We start from the raw sequence: 27,035 nt of genomic DNA, 5'->3' as shown, positions 1-27,035 counted from the left end.
CTTCAAAAACAAACAAAAAAACCTGGAGAATAAAAAGTATATTCAAATTTGGGGGAAGAAGGCATTCTGAGAGACACTGCAGGAATCCCTAAGCTAACGATGGACGCTTATTTTCTGTATTTCAGTCATACATCATCATGACCCCATCCCCACCCCACCCAGCTCTTTTGGGTTAAGGGGTTTTCTGCCAGGACTGAGGACATTCTTCACAGAAGAGTTCTTTTTTCCATGTTGTTAAATTCAACTTTTTCTCATGCTTTAAGAACACAGCAGCAGTCTGCCCTCTGGGGTTTTCTAAAGCTTCCAACTTCCACTCTCCAACTGCTGTGTCATTTCCATAGAAGGAGGGAATGGAATTCTTGATTCAATGAGTCTTAAGCAGAGTTAGTCTAATTGCTTATTCATACTCATATTCCTGCCATGGGAAATGGGATGAGATCTAAAATTATCTGTGCCATATGAAAGTCATGAGAGTTCTTGGGACGTGCAAGTGTATCTGCTTACAGTGATCAAGAACTGACTACATGTTGTAAAATTACATGAAAATACATTGTTAAGAATTGGAAGTAGAATTGCTGTATTTATTCTGTTGGGATTAACGACTTTTGAGATGAAGATGTCATTTAGGTTTGAAGCCCTAAAATTAGCAACATTCTTCCTTGGCATTCTTATCCCAAAAGATGTTAATTGTTGTTCCAGCACTTTGTTTAATTTCTGTGGGGTTTGCTATTCTGTACGTCATCTGTCTTCCTGAGGTTCTGTCAGTGACCTACGAGGCAATTGATTGTTCCTGTCAGCCTACCTTAAAGGTCCAATGAAAATGAACACCTCTGAAACTGAGCTCAAGCAACACTGGCTTCTGATGTGTTCATTTTCATGCCCCTCTTTGGCTACACTCTATTGCTTTCATCTTATGGGCTATTTTATAATGTGACCTTAGTCATAAAAAAAACCCTACTTGAATTTTAAGTGGTAGTTGAGAGAAAGCAATGTTGTGAAAAAGGAGGAAAAAAAAAAGGAAAATAGGTTTTCATTTTAAGGCATTGTTTGTTATATTGGAGGGTGTTAATCATAGCTGGAATGAGAATTTCAAATCTCAATAACATAATACATCAGTACCCTTGAGTTCTTCATGAGGAAAATGTGTTTTTATTTTATAGAGAGCATAACTTCTTTGATAACCCTGTTTTTCTTTGTTGTATAAAATATGAATTTACATATTTTTATTTAATTTCTCATTGACTTGGCTTACTACAGCGTTATGGTGTTTTACATGAAATAAGCACATGATATTCAGAAGATTGCTGCTTCTATATAAAGATGGGCATGAGAACATATGTTCAAAATGTTCCAATTGACTTCCTGAATTTTTGAAGGACTTATTATCAACTGATGTGTGCATTAAAATTTAAAAATTTCTCTCTTAATTATGCTCATCTTTGCATTAAGTGTATGTCCAGATAACATCCACTTCAAAAATCGCATGAAGTTAAAATGGATAGAGTAATTTATTTTGAAAGTAATTTGTATTTTCCTATACGTATTTTCCTCTCCAGCATTCTACAAATCACAGTTGTTTTTAGGCTTCATTGCTTCAGGAATTTGGGGGGTAGAGGGGAGAGGCAGAATGTAAAGGCAATCCAAAGTCAAGGCTTTTTCTCTATTAAAAAAAAAAAAAAAAGCGAAATTCTATTGCAATAATGAAGCTAGCTAGGTTTAAAAAGGAGGGCAGAGGGGCAAACATTTTGAGGTCAAGGAGACAAAAAGGGGTTATAATTCAAGGGACTAGGAAAGGAGAGCCTTGCAGGATCCGGCCCTGCCCCCTGGTAGAACTGTGAGAAGGCAAGACTTTGGATGGAAATGGAGGTAATGAGCACTCAGAACCAGTTATGTGAATAAACACCCAACCCCAGGCAAGAGTTCTGTGCTCCAGGGTGACAGGGGAGGGGATTCAAAGGGGCCATGGTAGCAACTAAAGAACAGAGGATCTCCCTCTCTGACTTGGAACAATGTAAGGCCTTTTCACAAAGTGGGATGTGGAAAACAGAATATGGACTTTCACTCTGAATCAAGTGGATTTAAAGAAACTAAAGAAATCTAGTATTTCTCACACTTAACTTTTGAGATCTGAGTTTTATTAGCTGCCATCAAAATAAAGATAAAGATAGATATGGTAGGGAAAGAGAGAGAGATGGTTTATGTTCAGATGTCTCTATACCATTTTTCATCATGATAACATGTCAAGTTAATGTAAACAAATTATCAAAAATGCTTTAGAAGTTCTGAAAAGGCAATGCAATGTATTTCACAATTTAGTTACTTTTGTAATTGTTAACTAATGTTTAAATGCTTTCTTTGTAAGTAGTAATAGTGGAAACATATGAGGTTAGTAATTAATTTTCCAGATAAAAATTGTTGCTAACTCAAAGCAAAGTTGAGGAGGGAACTTGTCTATTTTCCCTGATATGGCTACCGTATTATTTCTGAAATGGATAGCTTTAGCTATCACAGCTATTATCCTATTATCACTTTCCCTTGGAGTACATTTCCTTACCTGACCTCAGACTCAGCACCCTGGAATGAAATTTGTATAGCATATATTATCAATGCAGTAGAGTTATTATTTTTTTGGTGTGTATTCTATTTGCCAGTCTACAAGGAAGTGTTACACAAAGTTTAATTATTTCCTGGCATTGGTAAATTCAGTTCTGTTCTCCAGTCACCTTGCTTTTCTATTATTTCACCTCCATTAACTCTGCTGGAAGGTGCAAGCCAAGTTTTATTGCTATATCCATAAGTGACATTCTGCATTTCTGTCATTACATCCTTCTAGGAATATTTCTTGCTGCAACTATATCTTAAAATTCTACATTACTCTTCACTACCTTTTACTCAACCTTCACGAACTAGCCCAAAATCAAACAATATTATGTCTGTAGCAAGTTTAGGTCAAAGCAGGATATGACTATGGGCTGACATGGAAAAATGACTTCAAACCACACACAGTGGTGATCATACTGCACACAATCCCGAAACTCATCAGGAGGGTTACTTTAATCTTAGACAGCAAACCCAGGGTAAGGGATCAGACAAGAACATTCTTGTGGGCAGGGAAATGTTGAGAGACAGTTACTAACAGAGTGGAGCTCATATATACTTAGAAATAACTCAGAAATAGAGTGGTTGATCCCACCACCAGCTTTTAATCTTCTGTGTCTTGAATGTGATTCCTCCCACCCTCAATATCTGCTGGCATGAGATCCATTACAAAAACACAAGCATATATTTAAAACATTATCAATGGTTGTGACCCTAAGGTCCTCCACAATGCTCTGATTTAGGTCAAGTTTTGGTATGATGTTACCAGGGCCAAGCACCTATGGCATCAAAATACTATACTGTAATTCTTTCTAGGGTTTTCTAAGATATGGTATGTAGATGCACACAGAAAAATAAAATTAGATATCAAAGAATCATTCTTTTTTGTGATAAATAAAGAGCCATTTATCCCAATTAATCAAAAGGTTTGCCATGTCTGATAAAGTCTCCATTCAGGACTCCTTAGTAAAAGATATGTTTGAGTGAGAGAGAGGGGTAAGTGGAAGGAGTGATGGGATGAGAACCATCTCCTCTATCCATCTGCGTGGAATAAAAGAAAGAAAATAACTGTCCTGCATTAAAATGTTAGATGTTGCCTAAGTCCGAATCAGGTAGGCATAGAGGAATATTATCCACTGTGGCCATGGGCTAACGTAAAAAATGTCCCAAACTCAGATCATTAGATAAGTAAACGCTCCTCCTGAGGGGGTGTAACTGCCCCTCCCCAGTGGGTAGCAGGTAGTTAGGAGTCAGGTTTCTGCTTATCCTGTAATTAACAGTTAGGTAACAGGGGAAACAAAATCTGCCCATCAAAATTTAAACTAAACAAAACATAAATCAAATGCTTTATCAATTAACGGAAACAAATAGCTTAGGAATATCCTGGACTGGACACAATTTAATAAGTCGAAGGAATTTCATATGTATCTTGTATTGTTCATTAAAATTTTGCAGAAAAGGGGGAGAATAGATTCCTCCTGGACCCCAGAAAATGGAGCACAAGAGTCAACAAAAGGCAATGGCTTTCCAAGCCCTGTTACGTAAGGTGATAACCAGGGTCATGCAACTCAACACCTCGTGGTAGCCATGACTCTCCTGTGAATAAATTCACATTCTTAAACAGATTCTGTGTTTACAACATGCTTTCTTGATTCTTTCCATATAGTTTCCCATAGTAGACTATTCCCCCTATATATTTTTTCCATTTGCACATTCTCCTCCTTTCAAATATTTTCATTTTGTGTTTTGCTGACAATATGGGGTAAGTGGAAACATATTGTCCAGGTGATTGCTGTAATTGTAATTTTAAGAGGAAAAAAATATTTTTCTTAATTAGGTACAAAACTTTTTGAGCCTGTGTTTTGTTGCTGTTTTGTTTTTACTACCAGCAAATGATATACATGCACTGAGTCTACAAGGCTTATAGCTAAACTTGAACTGTGTAGACATCACTAAGGTCAACTCGGCACTGTAAAATATCTTGGAGTATTTGTTTTCTAATACTGCTATAACAAATTACCACAAACTTAGTGGTTTCAACAATACACATTTATTATCTTGTAGTTCTGAAGGCTGAAGTCTGAAATGGATTTCAGTGGGCCCAAATCCATGTGTCAGAAGGGTTGTGTTCCTTCTGGAGACTCCAGGGAAGAATCATTTCCTTGCCTTTTCCAGCTTCTAGTGGCCTCCTGTGTTGTTTGATGTCCCTCTTCCTCCATTTTCAAAACCAATAATAACAGGTTCTTCTAATGCTGCCATCCCTCTGGTTCTTTCTCTCCTGTCCCCCTCTTCCATTCAGAGGGAACTTTATGATTACATTGAGCTCACCTGGATAATTCAGGCTAATCCCCATGTTTTCAGGTCACCTGAGGAGCTACCTTAATTCCTCTTTACAATGTAATATTTACAGATTCTGGGGATTAAGTATTTGAATATATTTTTTAATGTGGTGGGCAGGGACAGGCATTATTCTGCCCACCTGTGCCTTTTTTCACCCAACATGTATCAGAGAACAATGTAACAACATAAAAACCTAATATGTTAGCAATAATTTAGCAGTTCGTCATTACCCTGATGAACAGTTTTCACTTAAAATATTAAATGTTGGTGTAGAAGAAGAAAGGACATGAAAGAGTAGATGAAGAAAGAAAGAGAGAGAGAGACACAGGGACAGAGAGAGAGATGGGGGGAGTGAAAATTAGGTCAAAAATGAAAAGTGGCAATGATGGTAGCACCACATTGCGACACCAATGCAAGGTGTTAATAATAGGGAGGAATGTAGGAAGCCTGCATTTTACTCATGATTCTGTGAACCCATAATTTCTCTCATTAAAAAAAAAAGGGGGGAAAGTATCCCTAAGTAAGTGGAGAGTCTGAAAAACCGGCAGGTGATAGAAAGTGGCTACGGTCATTGGCATAACAAGGGAGTGCCTTGAAAATGCTGAAATTCGGGATCCAGCCCCAGACCCACTGAATAAAACCTTGCATTTTAATAACATATTTAGATGGCTCAGTGACAATTGAGAAACTCTGGCCTAGATAGCAATGTTGTTTTCACTTAACTTCCCCAAGCCTCAGTCATCCCATCTGTAAAATATGCTATCCATTACCTACTTATTCAGATAGTTGATAGGACTAAATGTAACAATCCATGCAAAATGCTAATAACATCCAGCAAGCGTTAGTGATTTGTATGATTCCTCCTCCTGTGGAGGATCCATGGTGTAGCTGAAAGAGGACAAAATGATGATCCTTGTTTTCCTGTTTAGACTGCTTACTAGCTATGGGACTTTGGCAAATGGAATACCTGTTCTGAGCTTGTGCTTTCTTAAGTGTTAAAATGGAGATATTAATGCTTATGTGACAGTATTGTTACAGAGGAACATTCTAAAGCACTTAAAAATGATAAATAACAATATACTTGTAAGCTATTTTATTATCATCTATTCTTAATGAAAGCTACTAGGTTCTAATCTGTTTCCTATCAGAGGGGGATTGACCCCTATTTAGCTGGGTCAAATGACATGTTAATACAATTTTAAATTAAGAAAATCACAAGGACTTATCCTAAACCATGTCTGTGTTCTCTGTGAATCACAGAGAAATCTGCAGAGCCAGAACTTACTGAAAGCCAATTTGGAGCACTATCCCAGAGTCAAGACATCTGGCTCATAATTTTCAAAATCCTCAGTGGTTAGAATGTCTTCTAGCAGATAACGATATAATCAATTTATGTATTTTCATACATGAGAGGAGATGACCTTCATAACTTACTTGCAGCTTCATTTCTCATTACTTATGAGTCATTCAATAAGTGATAGCAATAAATTATATTGTTCAACTGCCCTTTGTTATGTATTCCAACTGTAAATGGATATTTTTCATTGCCCTGACATGTTTGTAACAATAATGTGTTTTCAAGCTATAAATATTGATAGGGCAAAGATATGTGTATTTGCACTTTGAATATTTGAAAAGTTTCACAAACACCTATAGAATGAACATTAGCAGCTTTAGGGAAATTTACTTATCCGCCAAAAGACGGTTCATGCTGTAGAGGTTTAAAAAACATCTTTCATTAAATGAGTTGTTTCTACTAAACAATTACTTAATTTTGACTGATATTTAACTAAATTTGAACTTTATCCTTGTGCCGGTTTGAATGTATTGTGTCCCCCAAATGCCATTATCTTTGTGGTCTTGTGGGACAGACGTTTTGGTGCTGGTTAGATTTGCTTGGAATGTGCCCCACCCAGCTGCGGGTGGTGACTTCGGTGGGATACTCCTATGGAGGTGTGACCCCACCCATTCAGGGTGGGCCTTGATCAGCTGAGCCATATAAAACATGCTGACTCAAAGAGACCGGACGGAGTGCAGCTGTGAGTGATGTTTTGAAGAGAAGCAAGCTTGCTAGAGAGGAACGTCCTGAGAGAAAGCCATTTTGAAACCAGAACTTAGGAGCAGATGCCAGCCACGTGCCTTCCCAGCTAACAGAAGTTTTCCGGATGCCATTGGCCATCTTCCAGTGAAGGTACCCGATTACTGATGTGTTACCTTGGACACTTTATGGCCTTAAGACTGTAACTGTGTAGCTAAATAAACCCCTTTTTATAAAAGCCAACCCATCTCTGGTGTTTTGCATTCTGCAGCATTAGCAAACTAAAACAATCCTGAATATTAATAATTACAGGGAAGCTTACAGGTATCCCATGTGTTATTTAATTCCCTTGAGTGAATAAAATGTTTAACTTAATCTAGAATAATTTAAGGGCAATTTTTATTTAGAATGATCTCCCTATCAATTGATTTGTTTTTAGAAAACACAATGCGAAGGTAAACATATTATCTCACTGTGGAAAGATTTGGTTGTGCAGAATGCAAGAAAGTGTCAGATTGGGGTGGAGGAGAAGGGGTGGTGGAGAAGAACTGGAGCAGGAATATTTCCACATCATAATTACTGTTGGACTAATTTTAAATAAATACTATCTTCCTATAATTTTTTCTAAAAAATGAAAATTTGTAAACTTCAGTCTGCTAATATCATTTAAATAGCCTAGGATAGGAGCTTATTAAAAAGTAGATGCACATCTTTCCTTTGATAAACTTTAAACTTTTCATCTTTCTAATAAACATCTCCTTCTTCTTACATTTATCTTCCTCCTCTCATTTATCCCTGTAGTTAAGAAAAGGGAGGGAGACAGAGAGAGAAATCTTGACTGTATTTTCTGTCCATTCTTGAATTTACCATTGCTCCCTAAATTTCAGATATTTTTCTGACAGCAGTATTATTATATGAAAGGAGTATTTGAAGCATGATCAGTCCATCTCCTTGTCAACATAATCTAAAAGTCTACCCTAAATAAGTATACTCTTAAAACTGAATACCTGCACCATTTTTAAATTGGCCACCTGAAGATTACTTTTAGTACTTTGCAATTTCAGTCTATTTTGAGAAGCATTAAAAGAAACAGTGTTCTGAAGTTTCTCGCTTTAATTGTTGCAAAGATTTCTTCACTAAATACAATGTCCCCATGCCCAACTCCCCCAGTGGTTAATTATTTGAGAACTTTGCCTCAGCTTCAATGTCCTTTCCTGAATTGTTATACTTTTTCCATTTGAATGCTATAAAGAATATGTCTGACTTAGAGTTGATTGCTAGTATACAAAATCATATTTGGGGTTAACTTCTATCTAGTTAAGTCTCTAGGTCTTCATTTCAGACTCTATACCTTCTAAACTTATCCCTTCTCAATTTTGTTTTTCTACCCACAATTTTCCTTTGCTTATATGAACGATTTTCCTTACAGTATTCAGTACATATTTTCACCCTACCCTCAAATTTTTCTGAGAAGGCAAAAAGTAATATATATCAGTTATCCAGGGTATTTAGGGTATAAAGTCTAAATGGATTCATTTTCTAATTTTTTCCCATCACTAAATAAATATTTTGGAAATATATACTCTAGGAATTGTGGGAAATACATAAATATCTCAAGTAAGGATTCTTTAGAAAAATTTAAGTCAACCTGTTGAATGTGAAAGAGAGAACTTTGTCAGATCTTGTCAATGAAATTTGCTTGGCAGGTTTTATTGATTGTCCCTAGAAAAACTGAGATTTTTGATCTATTTAACTGGGGGGAGTGGAGTTATTAACAACTGTATTTGAGAAGCTAGCACTGAGGTATAATTCTAATGTAAATATTATGTTAGACTCTGTTACCATGGCATAAAGTAGTCTTGATGAATCTAATAATGGTGCCAATTCTATAATCAAGTAAGTCTTTCCCTTCCCAATTGGTGGGGGTTAAAGCCATTGTCTTCTAAGAGCATGGCCGAGAAGAACAGCTGCTTTATACACAGGGGTTACTATAATGGTGTCAAAAATAAAATCTGAGAATTTTAAGGGAACCCCTTAGTAATTATTTCTAATAATGGCATTTCATGGATACAGACAGAACATTTTGATTTCTGCTGAGTTTTCTGTTTTTGCTTTTTTTCCCTCTCACATCGGGAATGGTGATTTAGAGGTATAAAAAGATGACTGTAAGGTACAATTTCACACTGGGACAGAAATGAGGATCAAAAGATGTGTCCCGGGGGAGGCCTTGAGCAATAGGATTGGGCTTCTTGGAGGATGACTGAAAAATGTGTTGGCAGTGAGGCTATTGAGATTTTGACAATCTGGACCTTCCCTATTCTTACGTCTCGATCTTGGCTTCAACTATGAACAAAATGAAAAGGTTAGATACCTAAGTAGCTTAAAGAACAACATCCAGATTTGGGCCTCTGAATCTTTGAGTAAATATTGAGAAATGAGATAACCAATAGGAATAGGCCTGTCCTGGATATTCAAGTAACTTTGACCCTTTATTTGTTTAGTTACTATGTCATAGTGATTGTTCTCCCTGAATATCTCTAAATTAATCCTTTCATCTTCATTCCCACTGACATTCCCTATAGTCAGTTACCAACCACCATATTTTCTTTAATTAATTAAGACAAGGATGACTTCATTCAAGGCTGTTGCAGTAGGGTAGTTGTCAGACTTATAGCTGATTATTTTAAAATCTAGCCTTATATTATTTGTTTTATTGGATATGTTATTAATTTAATCACTATAATTATACTTACATGTATGTTTACATTTAAATCTACCATCTTCTTTACATTTATGCATCAGCTTTTAACTGATGATTGAAATGGGTTTCTAACTGGGTTCTTTGCCTTGAATCATCATCATTGTTCCAATTTGTTCTCTCTACTGCATCCAGAATGATCTAAAAGCACTTTCTTATTATCATTTTGCCCTCAGCTTTGAGGCATCCTTTCATGTTTCCTTGCAGCTTTTCACAAAGCAGGAAAGAAGTCTCTTTGATCTGGACCTTGTCTACATGCCCAGCTTCCTTGGAAGGCAACTATAAGAAATCAGACTGCCAGGGTTGGAAGACCTTCTTCTACTCTTTTGTAGCTGCATGTGATTGACCCTTAGTTTTATATTAGGAAACTAGGACTACTTTGGAGACTATAATAGTTTATTTCTCACAGTGTTGCTATGAGGAATAGAGGGAGCTAAAATAATATGTATAAAATGCTAAGAACAGAGTCTAATACATAGTAAACACTTAGCCACTTGTACTGGACTCCATATATCCAATCTCCCACTTTTAAGTTCCACTGAATTACATGTGGTTCCACAAATGTGGCATGCTACTTGTCTATGGGTGCATTTGCACATGCTCCTCTCTCTTTTTCAGTGCCAAATTTTTCCTTCCCCAAACCACTGCCATTTGCTCTTCTGGCACACTTTGATGCCAACCTATATACATATTTAACACACAGACTCGGACATTTTCTATTAATCTCACAAGTCTCATGTCAAGTATACTTGAATGCTTCAATTTGTTGTAGAACCTCCTTGACTTAAGTAGCAAATATGGAAAGACCAAAGGGATACAGTGGCTTCATGGATGATTGAATCCAGAGATCATCCAGGTCTCCTCCTTCCTCTGCCTCTTCACTGCAGATAGGTTTTTAGCCCTTTAACCTCAGGGACAAAAGATAATGGAGAATGTCAAATAAAAATCACAATAACATTATTTTGAGAATCATTGCATTTGCCATTTTTAGATCCAGCGTTAAGCATTGAGGAAAAGAGTCTACAGGTAATTCATCAGACTTTATTTAAACTTATCTACACTCAAGTTGAAGCGTTGACTATTTTCATGGGTCATTATCTTAGGAGTCAAAGGATGGCCAAATGGTTAAGTGTTCTTTTCCTGCAAAAGAGGGTACACACTCATATCACTATACACAATAAAAATTTAAGATAGGGTTTACTGGGGAAAACCTTTTGGGCATGCAACATACAAACAATTCCTGTAGATATCCTTATTTCACAGAGGGCTGTGCTCAGGCTGGGCCTGACTGCTGCACACCCAGTGGCCAATGGCTAGTAGGGAGAGGGTCTCCCATGGTTCTCTGCATGGAGGTAGAAATGCAAAGATTTTCTATGTGACTATGTAGCAATGGAACTCTATATTCCAAGAGGTTAGACCTTGCTTGGTGAAGAATTCAGACCCTGAGGATGAGCATCAGCCTGTGTTTCCTTAAACTAATTTGGCCTGTTATCTCTATTAACCTACTGGAAAGGGAGGGAAATGAACTTCAGGGTCATCCTTACCAATCGCTCCTCAATTATCCACCAAACAGTGTGAATTAGAGTTTTCCCCAAGTAAGATGTTCTCAAAACAATGGATTTTTAACATTTTCTGTGTAGTATAAATTCCTTACACGTGATCTAAAAGTTCAAAATTGTTATTCCTGAAATTTAGTTGAGAGAAGGATAGAACTTTTCATAATGCCATTTGATTTTCTTTATGATTCGTAATCAATAATTGAATGTGGGTTCTTGGAACCTCACTCTGCTTCCATTTGTACCTTTTTTGTAATTGTTGCACTTTTTCTTTTATTACATGAATATGTTTCAATGCTTGTATTTCATATCATTATTTAATTTTATTTAGCACTGGCAGTTTATACTTGCTTCAGAACAACTGCAATCGTGCCAACTCAAATGACCTTTCCTTGAGACACTACATATCAAATTCAATATGTTTGAGTGACAATATGTTTTCCATATCATGCTTTACAATGTATCAGATTTCATCTCTGGTTTTCAAAAACTAAAAGGTTCTGCTTCCTTTGCAGCCATTTGCATCTAATTAATACAGTCTTTGTAAATTCCATTGCTATGGTGATAGAAGTTCTGTGCTGAAAAAAAAAAACTTTAAAAATGCCAGCACAGTATGTCATATATTTACAACTCTTTGATAATGTTGCCATCTTATCAGTCTAATCTTTTTATCATTCCTAGACAGAGGCAAGTGTACCTTTTACTTTCACCCTTGCTATGATTGCCCTAAACAACAGATTTTATAATGAACTGCATTGATTGCTTTTGATGTGAGTTGTAATTGTGCAGACAGTTTTAAAAAGGAGTCTGTCATGTCATGTTTGCACCTTTGACAAACTGACCCACTTTTAGAAATGCTTTCGAATCTGTGATTGAGTTAATGATCTAAATCCCAGTCTTGATGGGTTCAGTGCATTTGACGTCTTTTTCATAGGAGCATGGAACTGTGATAGGTGGACATAATTCATAACTGCCCACCCATACCAGGAATTTAATTGAAGCATGGTTTGCAAATGAGAGCCAGAAATCAACCAAATAATCCATTTCCCTCTTAAGATGTATTCATGAAAGTTTAACTGTGAAGTTTATTCCAAGCTACAATTTAGCATGCATAAATTTATCTTAGGAGCAAATTATTTACAAATTAAAATGCATCCAAACACTTAACTATGTTTAAATTGTAGGAGATCTGGGCATGTGTGAAATGCTACTGATTTTATCACCGTAATGTCATAAGAATCTTTAGCATGCAGAATTACAATGAATGTACTGGTTCAGGGATTAAAATCTCCTTAAATACTCATTCATATGACAGACTGGAGCAATTAGTGCAAAGTAACAACGGTGCATGGATAACAAGAGTGTCTTGTACATTTCCACTGAGAGTCATCTTCCATTATAATCATCCTAATGAAAAAATCACAGTGGTTGAAGGGAACTGCGACTGGGATAGTGTTAAAAAAATAAAAAGAAAGGAACACTAAAAAACATCATTAAAGTCACATTAAGGAACTGATTGAAATTGACCAGAAAGGGAATAATCATGGAATTGTCATTACCACCCCTTTCTTACAGCTTTGAGTCCAGGTGTCACATAATTCGCATGTCAGTGGGTGCCTGTACTATAATATCGTCACAGGGTATTGTGTGTAGAGATCAAAATGACAGATGAAATGATTCTAGTAGCTCTCAGTTTTGTCAGCCCGAGTCTAATCTCTACCACAGAATCTTGTTTTCCATGTAGAGTTTCCATCCATGTATGGAAAGTTACTTGAAGGAATTGAATAAAAAAACAAATCATGCTATTTTTGGCTATATCAACATTCTCTCTTTTTTTTCTTTCCAATTTTCGCTTAGAAGTTGGCTATTTTTAACCTATCCAAACACATTTTCAAATGATTTCTCTTCCTGCTTCTTTAAATATTTTTTTCTGTTCTTAAAAATAACAAAATAAAATAAACCTGTGTCCAAACTGAAGATAAAAAGTCAGAAGGAGAGATTTTACCAAGATTGATGTCTAGAGAAACAGAGTGTAAATCAATACATGAGGTGGGATTGGTTTGTTACAACATCAAACCGCCGTGCTAGCAGATGGAAGAACGATGTGTGTGTGGATGTTGGATAAGAAGGCTCAAGCCAGGGAAGGCTGATGATGTTGCAGTGAAAGAATGTGTTGACAGCTAGGCTTATTTACTACCACTTTTCCCCTGATCCTTGAATTACAGACTCAGTATTGAACTGCCACACTTGGCAGGTAACAAATCGAATCTAGCTCATCTGCAAGTAAAATAGTTGCACTGAATTAGCCAATCTGATGATGTTCTTTCCAAGTTTACTACTATAGTATATTTAAAACCTGATATTGATTGTTGGAATCTGAAGGTGATATTTCTCTTGGGATGCTATGTTTGGGCAGAGGGAGAGGTGGGGATAAGTTATGCCAAGTTAATAAGCTGCAGAATATTTAACGTAAGTACAATGGCTGATCTTTTCCTGTATCGTGACTGCTGAATGCAACATTTAAAATATTCAATAATTCTGCCAAGAAGTCTTTGAGCGCAGGCACAGGGGCCTTCGTGGATCGTTTTAATATTTGCCTTCTTTTCTTTAGTCAAGTATTTTACAAACCTGAGAACATTCCCGTGTTCCTCAAATGCTTTATAAAAAAAGCAAAGTAAAGAGTTTGTTAGAAAATTTCTTTCCTTACAACCTCTTCAACTTATTTGTTCATTAGGAAACTGTTTCCTTGTGCATAAAACTCCAATTCCACCTTCTTTTGACACGATTGAGTGGTATATAACCTTGGACAGAGCAAACAATTGTCAGCATATATCAGACAAATAAAAGAATTCACATTATAGAACACTGGAAAATGAGGTCTAGAAATCAGAATATTTGTCTGACCTTCAAAAGGATATGATTCCTCTTTGTTGTCTTACTGTTTGGTTGCTTATTTATAACAATATTGCTGAATTTATACAGACTATTACTGTGCTGTATCACTAATATGGTCAGTGATATGAAGGAGCCAGGGATTTTAGAACACTTCCTTAAAATCTTGGCATCAATCCAGTTACCTGTCAATGTTGAATTTAGGTAGTGACAGGCCTTATTTGTTCACTAGCCAAGCTCATCTTTTTATTGAGGTAATAAACAGATAAACTGTGAGGAAAAGTCATTGTAAACAAATTAAAGATACAGCTTCATTCATAAACTAAGAACAACTTCCATTCTGTATTGAATTTTTAATGGTGAAATAATGTGAATTCTGTATAAGAAATATCCACAGATAAGAATCATGTGTAATTATATGAAAATTAGCTGATTATTTTAAAAAAATCAGATTCCACTTCTTTTAATTGCTTGTTAATTTATGTCTAATAAAATCATATCGATCATTGTATTAATTTCAGTTATTTCTGTTGTAAGCAACGAAGACTGAGTTCCAAAATATTATTGCAATTATATTTTTTTCAACTAATTGAAAAAGAATCATGGAATGATCACTCAGTACTAAACACAATGATCATTTTTGTGCTGGTAACTGATCTCTTGACTTGACGTTATGTGGAATTTTGAATGGATGTAACCAAAAAGATGTACAATTTTTTTTTTCAGAAAACTAGAAAATTTTTTTTTAATTCAGTTTTATTGAGATATATTCACATACCATACAGTCATCCATGGTGTACAATCAACTATTCACAGTACCATCATATAGTTGTACATTATCACCCCAATCTATTTTTTTTTCATTTTTATTGAGATTGTTCAGATACCATACAATTATCCAAAGAGCCAAAGTGTACAATCACTTGCCCATGGGTACCCTCATACAGCTGTGCATCCATCACACTTAATTTTTGTTCAATTTTTGGAAACTTTTCATTACTCCAGACAAGAAATAAAGTGAAAGATGAAAAAAGAAAAAAAGAAAAGGAAACTCGAATCCTCCCCTATCCCTAACCAACCCCCCTCAATTGTTGACTCATAGTATTGATATAGTACATTTGTTACTGTTTATGAAAAAATGTTGAAATGCTACTAACTGTAGTATATAGTTTGTAATAAGTATATAGTTCTTCCCTATATGCCCCTCTATTATTAACTTCTAATTGTATTGTCATACATTTGTTCTGGTTCATGGAAGTAATTTCTAGTATTTGTACAGTTGATCATGGACATTGCCCACCATAGGATTCAGTTTTATACATTCCCATCTTTTGACCTCCAACTTTCCTTCTGGTGACATATATGACTCTGGGCTTCCCCTTTCCACCTCATTCACACACCATTTGGCACTGTTAGTTATTCTCACATCTTGCTACCAACACCCCTGTTCATTTCCAAACATTTAAGTTCATCCTAATTGAACATTCTGCTCATACTAAGCAACCACTCCTCATTCTTAAGCCTCATCCTATATCTTGGTACCTTATGTTTCATGTCTATGAGTTTACATATTATAATTATTTCCTATCAGTGAGACCCTGCAATAATTGTCCTTATGTGTCTGGCTTATTTCACTCAGTATATTGCCCTCGAGGTTTTGTCATCAACCGATTTTTTTTTTTAATATGGTTTTGTTCATTCACCATACATTCCATCCCAAGTAAATAATCGATGGTTTTCCGCATGGTCATACATTTATGTCTTCACCACCTTCACCACTATCTGTATAAGAGCATCTACATTTCTTCCACAAGGCAGGAGGGAGAGTCAAAGAAGGTAGAGAGGCAAAAGAAAGAGGAAAAAAAAAAATGACAGCTAGGAAGCAGCAAAAGGAAAAATAACCTTAAATCAAAGTAGAATAAAGAATCAGACAATACCACCAATGTCAAGTGTCTAACATGCCTCTCCTATCCCCGCCTCTTATCTGCATTCACCTTGGTATATCACCTTTGTTACATTAAAAGAAGCATAATACAATGATTCTATTAGTTACAGTCTCTAGTTTATGCTGATTGCATCCCTCCCCCAATGCCTCCCCATTTTTAACACCTTGCAAAGTTGACATTTGCTTGTTCTCCCTCGTGCAAGGACATATTTGTACATTTTATCACAATTGTTGAATACTCTAGATTTCACCAAGTCACACAGTCCCAGTCTTTATCTTTCCTCCTTTCTTGTGGTGTCTTACATGCTCCCCACCTTTCTCTCTCAACCGTATTCATAGTTACCTTTGTTCAGTGTACTTACATTGTTGTGCTACCATCTCCCAAAACTGTGTTCCAAACCATGCACTCCTGTCTTCTATCACCCTGTAGTGCTCCTTTTAGTATTTCCTGTAGGGCAGGTGTCTTGTTCACAAAGTTTCTCATTGTCTGTTTGTCAGGAAATATTTTGAGCTCTCCTTCATATTTGAAGGAGAACTTTGCTGGATACAGGATTCTTGGTTGTTGGTTTTTCTCTTTCAGTATCTTAAATATATCACACCACTTCCTTCTTGCCTCCATGGTTTCTGCTGAGAGATCCGCACATAGTCTTATTAAGCTTCCTTTGTATGTAATGGATTGCTTTTCTCTTGCTGCTTTCAGGATTCTCTCTTTGTCTTTGACATTTGATAATCTGATTATTAAGTGTCTTGGCGTAGGCCTATTCATATCTCTTCTGTTTGGAGTACGCTGTGCTTCTTGGATCTGTAATTTTATGTCTTTCATAAGAGATGGGAAATTTTCATTAATTATTTCCTCTATTATTGCTTCTGCCCCCTTTCCCTTCTCTTTTCCTTCTGGGACACCAATGATACGTACATTATTGTAGTTTGTTTCATCCTTGAGTTCCCGGAGACGTTGCTCATATTTTTTCATTCTTTTCTCCATCTGCTCCTTTGCGTGTAGGCTTTCAGGTGTTTTGTTCTCCAGTTCCTGAGTGTTTTCTTCTGCCTCTTGAGATCTGCTGTTGTATGTTTCCATTGTGTCTTTCATCTCTTGTGTTGTGCCTTTCACTTCCATAGATTCTACTAGTAGGTTTTTTGAACTTTTGATTTCTGCTGTATACATGCCCAGTGCTTCCTTTACAGCCTCTATCTCTTTTGCAATATCTTCTCTAAACTTTTTGAATTGATTTAGCATTAGTTGTTTAAATTCCTGTATCTCAGTTGAAGTGTATGTTTGTTCCTTTGATTGGGCCATAACTTTGTTTTTCTTAGTGTAGGTTGTAATTTTCTGTTGTCTAGGCATGGTTTCCTTGGTTATCCAAATCAGGTTTTCCCAGACCAGCACAGGCTCAGGTCCCAGAGGGAAGAAATATTCAGTATCTGGTTTCCCTGCAGGTGTGTCTTAGAAAATTGCTCCACCCTTTGATGCCGCGGGTCACTGTGCTTTTCTGCCCAGCAGGTGACGCCTGTTAGCCTATAATTCTTGACTGGTGTGAGGAGGTATGGCTATGTTCCCCCAGGCTCTGGGGTCTGGTTCTGAATGGAAAGGGCCCACCCCTTTCCTCCTAGAGAAGACAGAGCCCCCAGGTGGAGTTCATTAGCATTTCAATGGTCTTGCTGTCTGCTTGTGCTGTCTCCACCCTTCTCCGCTTCACAGCCCTGGAAACTGAAAATGACTGGGGCTTTCTCCACTGAGCCAAAAAAGAAACAGATAGTCCCATTCAGACCCAGTCCAAAGCGACCCTCCGGCTCTCCAAGGTCAGTCGTCACCCAAAGCCTCTGTCTGTTTTTTGGGGATGCGTACCTGTAGTGAGCAGTTCACACTCACTACTTAAAACCCCAGTTGGAGCTCAGCTGAGCTGTATTCGCTTGCTGGGAGAGAGCTTCTCTCTGGCACCACGAGGCTTTGCAGCTCGGGCTATGGGGGAGGGGGTCTCGCGACTTGGATCTGCAGGTTTTACTTACAGATTTTATGCTGTGTTCTTGGGCATTCCTCCCAATTCAGGTTGGCGTATGATGAGTGGATGGTCTCGTTTGTCCCCCCGCAGTTATTCTGGATTATTTACTAGTTGTCTCTGGTTTTTTGTAGTTGTTCCAGGGGGACTACTTAGCTTCCACTCCTCTCTATGCCGCCATCTTGCCCAAGACCAGAAAACTAGAAAATTTTTCAGTTAGAGGATTTTTTTCTCAATATCCCTAAAGAAAGAAGAGGGATGGTTTTAGCACTTGCATGTAGCAGTATCTGAGGACTTAATAGAACTCACTTGAGGATACCCCTAGGCAGCAGGTTGGAGTTATCATCTATTACTAAGTCTTGGCTACATTCTTTTTGCTGGGTTCTGCCTAAAGGTGAGAACTGTTTCTCTCATAAAGATCACTCACTTAAAAGACACTAATTGGTCAATAGGGAAAACTATTTTATTAAAGTGGTATTGAATGCGGTTTAAGAACTTGGATCCTAGATCAGTCTACCTGTTCCCAAATGTTAGCTTCACCCTTTCCTAGCCATGTGAACTTGACCCAATCATTAGACTTCTTTGGGCCTCAGTCTGTGACAACAGTAATTTACTACTGACAGTTGACAAGAGAATTGTATGATTTAATAAAGCTGAAACATTAGAACAATTCCTGGAACGTTGTAAGTGCTATGTAAATGTAAGCTGTTATTCCTTTTGCTATAGCTGCTATTGTTATTAAGATCACAAAATTGTTAGAGGACAAAGCTGCAGTGAATCAAACAGTCAGCTGAAAAATTCACTTCATTGTTCCAAATACTCTCCTCTCTTTATTTTTCCCACCTTTCTCCACTACCACCCCTAGGCTCTGTCATGCGTTAAGTGAAGGAGACTGCTGGGGAAGTCACAGATACATGCTCAGCCGCATCTCACAGCTCTCACCTAACCCCAGTCTTCTCTTCTATTGTGTGATGACATTTCAGTCTGTTTCCATTCTGCAGCCTGAGGGAGATATTGGGGCTAAAGAAAAGTCCCAACCAGACCTCAAGCCTGGAAACCAGTAGCAAGCAGCCCCAGACGCTTTTCAGTGCAGGAATTCTTAGTGGCAGGGCCCCCTCCCTGTGGGGTGGATAAGTACGCTGCACTCAAACAGCACAGGGGCTCTAGTCTCCTATGTGATGCATCATGTGCAGAGTTGCCATCCACAGACCCTGACCTGAGCATTGGCTTCCCTGGGAGACAAGCCACAATGGATCTCTTCCCCCGGTTTCTTTGTGCTGTATAAGTAATAAAGCAGCCATTTGCTGAAAGTTTCTGTTGTGCCTGAGCCTGTGTTGCCATGATGCATCATAGAGCAACTCGCTCCCTGGAGACAGTAAAAGCATCCTGAAAAGCTGCTTTTTGACTACATTGCTGACATGCTTGGCCCAAGGCAGAATTATGCATGCTCCGTAGTTTTCCTTCTAGTGTTTTTCTGTAATGTGTCTAGTGTTTTTTACGCTACAATTTCTTGCCTTAAAAATAATCAAGTTCTACGCAAAGGCCTCTAATGTTCATAGTGGCTTTATTAATAATATCCAAACTGGGAAAATCTTAAAATGCTTGGCAACTACCAACTGGTGAATGGATAAATAAATTGTGGTATATTATATCAAATAGGGTAATATTCAGCAAGAAAAAGGAATGAATTACTGATACACACAAAATGGATGATGTATATAAGAAAAATTATGTTGTATACAGGAAACCAGACACAAGAGACTACATTTCAAGACTATTTATTTGACATTCAGTAAGAGAGAAGACTATAGGGACAGAAAACAAATCAATGTCTGACAAGGTCTAGGGAAGAACGGAAGTGATTGACTGCAAAAGGGCATGAGGTAACTTGTGGGTGATGGACACTGGCCCAGGTTTTGATTGTGGTGGTGGGTTTGAGACTATATACATTTGAGTGAAGTCATCAAACTGAACACATCAAAAGAATGAATTGTGTTGCATGTAAATTATTCCTCAATAAACTGACTTTTTTTTTTTTTTTGGTAATGGAAAAGGTGTTAGTATTTATTGAGCACCTACTATTGGTCAGATACAAAGTTTGCCAAGTAAGCAAAGACACACAGTTTAGCCCCAAGTTCATCAAGAAACTATTAAATTGAGTTTATGGATAAAAATGTTGAAGGCCATCATAACTGCCATGTAACTTTGGATGTTAATGGTTTTATAGATCAAAATTTAAATACTTTATAAAATATATGTGCAATATTTAAAGCAAAGCTATCAAGAGTTTGTAGGCATCAGTAATATCTCTGCAAATCTAACTTACCATTGCACTTTGAATTCTAAATCACTCCTTTGTCCCTATTCTGTTGCTATTAAATATTTCACTTTAAAATTCAATAGTGTTTGTTAATTTAAATGGCATTCTATAGTATATTGGAAGATAGACTGTATGTGTCTTTTTACCAATTGAATGTGCATCATTTCCTTTATATTGCTACCACACTTTTATTCCACTACTCCTAAATTCCTTTTTATCTTAACCTCTATCACATAAATCACCATGAAACAGTATTTATTAAATATTCACCAACAGTAAGTCCTGTGCCCTGTGTCCTGTTCTTGAACTCAGACATCACCTCTGAACCTCATCTTTGGCTTCTTCAGGGAAGTCATTTTGTGATGACTTGAAGGATGTGTGCCTGGTGGCTATGATTGTCACACTTTAACCACTTTCAAGTGGTGGTTTTATACTGCATCTTGTCCAGAGAGGAAAGCAAAATGTAATATGACAGAATTCAAGAAAACAGAAATGTTCATATTGTCTATAAATTGAACTAACACTCTATGTAGGATTTGAATCATTTGATCATTTTTTCCTACTTACTTATGTAATAAATATGTCAAAGATCTTCATATTTCTTTTTGTGTTACTTTTCTAATATTTGGTTTTAAATCTCTCTTACTCTAGTCTTTCAGTCAAGTAGTTACAGTTCTATAAAACACTTTCATACATTAGGAAGTTTCTTTCAAGGAAAATGCATTGAAACTGAGCTCACAGGAAATGGCATGATTAGCCAGGGCTTTGAAGTCTTCATTTTTTGTCAAATTTCTTCCACTGCTAAGTTGTGGGTCCTTGGGTAAATTTCTTAAGTTATCTGTGCCCATTTTTGCTCATTTGAAAAATTAAAGCATTGAGCCAAATGATTTCTAAGATTTCTTCAAAATCAAAATGATTACATACTTGGTTGGGAATAAATATATCTTATGCTCTTGAACCTATGAGATAAATGGTAAAATGATGGTATAGAGATTTTTAAAATCATGGTTTTACACACACACACACGCAGAATATATCATTATTCCTTAAAGAATTTACAAAGTTAATGCTCATTGTAAAAGACACCAATTTTTGGTAAGAACATATTATCTCTCCATGCCTGTATCATTTTTGACAAAGATGTTAAAGTGTTTAATTTTTGTTTTGCACTATGACCACATTTATCATTTAAAAATTTATCATTTTCTTTTTAATTAAACTTGCCCTGGTATTCTTTATTTCTATTTCTTTGTTCTTACCTATTCTTTCATCTTTTCTCTGTATTTTATCGATTCCCCTATGTCTTTCCCTATCTATGACTTGTTTTTTAAAAATCAAAATAATCCTTAGGGTGTAAATTCTTTCATCTCTATATTTTGCATATTTTGTTGACTATAGAAAAAGTCTTGGGGCTTTAGCACTGCGGGAAACCTAAAGAAGTCAACTCATCTATTTTCATGTTTACCATTTGGCCACTGTACTGTTATCTCTTTGTCAGTCTTCCCTATTTTGTAAAATGATTTCTGTGCAGCAGAGCTTCCTGCCTGGCCCAATGCCCTTCTAAGGGAAATCATTCCATGGCATCACTTGCCAATCCATTCCAATATTTAATAAACTCTATTATTTATAGATTTCATTATATTCTGCTATGCAAATAGTAAGTTATTAAAATATGTGGAAGTTCCATGATATTACTTGCAATTGAGTAAAAGTTTGCTTTTATTAAAACTTCTATTGTTCTGCAATTTCTTTTCCTATACAATTTTTCCCCACTATTTATCAAGGAAATAAATATATCTTGAGCAAGAAATGAACCATAGCTTAAAGGTGATCCTCACGGCAAGGTGTGGAATCTAAAGAATGATGACTTCTAAATTCTATTATTCCTTTTACTAGCTACATGTCAACCTAGAGAAAAAAAATCAGAGGAAGGTCTCAATGTGCTGACTCTGGAGCTCTAGAAGGATGTCAATACTATATGTAATTATGTTATCTTACAAGTGTAGCATACTTCAACATTTACAAAACACTTTCATACATCCACAAATAAGTAAACCAATGTAAAAGAAAAAATACTGAAACATATGTACTATCTATAAAACAATGATAGGTATTTGTGCTGACTAATAAGTATCAGACTAAGACTGGAACCTGATTCTCTCATTGCAATCAGTGCTTTTACTACTGTGAATTGCTTTAACCCAAAGGAAGTGGAGGAAGTAAGATATGTGGGAGTGAAAAAACTGTTGTAAAAATCATGATGAATGGATTCCAACTTTGCTTTTTCCATAATTCTGATATGGAGAAACAGGTGACAAAAACCTTTGGTCATTTTTTTTTTCCTGGGTGTCTGAGTCAATTAAGAGTAGCCATGTTAGAGTTATTTTCCTTAAATTTGATTATTTACTGAATAATAATTCACTGAATAATCCAATTTAGTCAGTTTTACTTTAAGAGAAACTCATTATAGAATTTTTAAACAGTGACTTTGCCTCATTAAAATTAGCTTAACATATTTTTACCAACAAGTATACCTGGATCTGATCATTCTGCATGCATGGTCCATGGTTCTTTGAACCATATTGACTCAGAAATTAGAGGCTCATGAAGCTCTTTCTTCAAAATAACTTTTAAAGGAGAATCTGACCTGTGCTTTGTTTAGATTTCTAGGACATAGACTATCATCAAGAAAGTTTCACTTCCAATTCTTTTTTATCCCCAGAGCATTCACCACTGAAATGGAACTTGAAGAGATTTATGGAAAATACAATATTCAATTAAATTATAAGTCATGACAAAGAGATAATTTGGGGACCTGAAAAAGGAAACAAAATTTCAAGATCAGAATATTAAAAATAAATAATATTCAGAGAATCAATATTGAAGAAGATACAAATACGTTTGGCACAAAGAAGGCAGTTCAGTGCTTTTGAACTAGTATTCATAGCCTGTAACTGCCAAAGTTCAGTTAAGAGAAGAAGCTGCTAGCACCAGGCCTGCAGCCTGCCTTGCTGAATAGTGTCCTTGATGGGTAGTGAACCTCCAGGCTGAGATATACAAATGCAAGGGCCAGAGGCAATGCCTCTGCCTTATTACCACTTCAATAGCCCACTCTGCAGGAATTAACATGCAGTTTGAACTGAGTCTTTTCCCTCTTGGCCACAAGGCCCCGTTTTCCCTTTTTTGATTCTTGACTTTCACACTGTAAATTTCCTTTCATAAAAGGGATGTGCCAATTGCTACGCTTGATGGCCTGACTGCTCCTCTACCTCATGATAAATCAACAGTGTGTGTTGCTTTGGGGCAATCGCTAATTTAATATATAGAAAGGTACATTTATGTATATGATGGCTCTGAACAAGTCCTTCTGGGAATCAAATCTCTTATTTCTCCTCAGGAACACAAAAGGCCTTAAAACATACACTCATATATACACATTAATACTTGACTCTCTTGGAAAGACCTAGATTGGCAAGTAGTACAAGAACACATCTGTAGCAGAAACCATTTCTGATTTTGTTGCTCCCCTTTTCTCAGGTGGTGATTTATCAACAAAGCATGCCCCAAATGACTTAATTAGCAAGACAGCCCCAGTTGTTAAAGTATTTTATCATAACCACATTTGAAAGCATTCTTCAGATGTTCACAGTGGGGAGATTTATATTTTGCTATCTACACTGGAGGCTTGAACATTAAGTAAATGGATAGTAAGTTTAATAATAATGATAAAAAACAATAACGAAATTTGAAATTAACTACTCAACTATCATACATAGGTGTTAAGGATTCAGACTCTGGATTCAAACTACTTGGTTTCAAGTCTTTGTCCTGCCACATACTAGTTATATTATCCTGGGCATGTTATTTAATCTTGCTGTACTCATTTTCCTCATTTGAAAAATGGGAATAACAAATGAACTAGCTCCTGGGTTATTGTAAGAATCACAGAACATGTCATATAGAACGACAGGCAAATGGAAGGTCTCCACAGACATCAGCAGTCCATACAAAAACAATTTGATAACTACATACGATAGAGGGCCTTATGTAACCACCTAATCAGAAATAAATGCTTTTAAATTTTCTCAATTCAGTACTTTTACTTTAGGTTTTCTTCTTTCAGAACTACCTTTCCCCATTCTCTTGGTAGTCTGGAAAACACTCATTAATACCCAAGTCTGAGATGCTTTTCAGGCCACTTAACCAGAGATTTGACCTTCTCCTTTATTACCCAGTGAGACTTGACCTCTCTCCTTTATTAACCTTAATTCCTCAGACATATCCCTGTCTTGCTATACAGTGTATTCTCTTTCTCTGATTTGTTTACTCCCCTTTCTTCCTGTACTACTGTCAGTAGTAAGGATCTTTGCCTGATTCCTTGCTCCATCTCAAAAACTAAGGCAGAATGAAGTGTAAAACAGGAATGAAGGACAGGATCTTAACTGCCTTCTTTTATTAGTTGTGTAAACTTAGGCAGATTACCTAATTTCTTGTAGCTTCCTCTCTGAAAATGGGATTAATATATCACAGTGTTGTCTTACATACAAATGCAGGTACTCACCAAGTTTTTATCACTCAGAAATGATTAGCAAAGTGGATTGTACATGTTTTCTTTTAGTAACTAAATATCCTATTTAGAGAATATTCATTAGTACTCAACACACTAAATTGATGTTGAAAATAATGCATATAATTCATTTGTTAGCTAAATTAAACAAATATTAACTGAGAGCTATTGAGTAAAAAATCAGGTAAATAAATAAACCAACATTTAAATCATTTAAAAAAGATAATTTGTTGATTATTGTAACCAGTACCCACTGATGAACTGATAAAAGAGTATCTATATAATACAATAAAACCTCGGCCATGCAGAGTTTTAGGAATATTAGGATAACCATAAATCTGGAAGCCCTTTCTGGCCTTCTCATTCCCTCCCTATCCCAAGTCCTCTTCAGAGATAATGAAACAGATCCAGGGCCCTTAGTAGTATGAGCACTGGTGAAGATCACTTAGGAGTCAGAAATCCTGAAGCAAAGAGTATTCTAGATTGGTGATAACACTACTCTTTATCTGTGTACAGTGGCCTACAGTTTATCAGAGCTCTTGCATAGATGCTATTCTGAATGAGCCTTTTCCCAGGAAAAGCAAAGTGCCTATAAAAACCAGCCAGAAGTTGAAAAGAAAGGGAAAAAAGAAAGAAAAACAAGAGCATAATAAAAGTAGTAAATACAATTAAAAGGTGTTATGGAGTGAGTTCTGAATGTTCTAAAAACAGAAAATAAAGCCAGTTTTTAAGAGAAAGGATCGAGGAGGGATGCGGCAGGTAAAATAATACTTAAAATGTTCTTAATGTCAATTGACGAAAGTAAATCCTTTTACAATAAGATAGATAAATAGTGAAACATGTCTTCAGAAGGTAGATAGATACAGATACCATTTACCGCAGAATAACAATCAGCGCTCAAATGTGCTGCTTGGCATAGAGAATACTTCCACACATATTATCTCATTTTATATTAATGACAACAATATAAGTGTATGAACTTAGCCTTATTAGACTCAGCTTATAAATGGAAAGCCAATCTTCATTTACTTGAAATTTTTTTGCGTGGTACATAAGTGGAGGGCAAAGATTTTATTTACATCTTCTGATTCCGTAAAATATTCTTTGCAAAGAAATCTTTGAAAATTTTTCTTAACATTGATAAATAATATTAGCTCCTCCAAAAATGTATTGAATTGCTGTAATTAACAAATTACAATAATTGAGCCAGGAGCAGTTTCCAATTTATGCTGTTCAAACCTGGTAAACAATCATGACACAATTGGGCAGATTTGGAATAATATACTGGGTCTTCATAAGTGCATATCTTTTCATAGTTGTACAGAATACATTTGGTTCAAGTGTGGTTAACTTAAATAATATGCCAAATAAGGCAAGCTACTAAACTGACCAGTGAGAACTAGTAGGTGCATTTTTGGGTCCAAAGAATATTGATCTTTTTGTGGTCATTAACTTCTACTATTGCTGATATGCAAAAATAATGAGTGGAAAATATTTTCATTTACTGCTGTTGTCAGAATTTAAGAGAATAAACTCTTCTACATATAAAGGACTGCATGTTAAAAGGGTATTGCTTCACTCAAATTGCCTAATTCTGTGTATGCCCTGCTTGGTTTGCAGAAAAAAGAGAAAGGTACATGGAGATATATAAAGGATATAATAAAATGAATCAAAATATTTGTGTGCTTGGGGTTTTATGTGAGTATCTACTAAAAATATGAAAATTATTATTTATTCAAGTTCAGGGCTAACTCAGGTCATTAATAATAAAATCATGGAAAATATATTTTCCTCTTGTATTCAATATTTAGTGAGAGGTAATCTGGAAATAAATTCTTAGACCTTAAATATGTTTAAAAGATTTGGAGTTTCTTTTTTAAGTTTCTATTTTACTTTGGTCCTTGAGAATTACATAAATAAATATTAAACTCTGATTCTTAAGATACTGCAGGCCTAAGGCCATCCTTTTTCCTTCCTTCCTTCCTCCCTCCTTCCCTTGCTTACTTCCATCCTCCATTCATTCC

The sequence above is a fragment of the Choloepus didactylus genome, chromosome 3 (genome assembly GCF_015220235.1).
Source record: "Choloepus didactylus isolate mChoDid1 chromosome 3, mChoDid1.pri, whole genome shotgun sequence".
Lineage (NCBI taxonomy): Eukaryota > Metazoa > Chordata > Mammalia > Pilosa > Megalonychidae > Choloepus > Choloepus didactylus.
Note: the sequence above shows the minus strand (reverse complement) of the source record.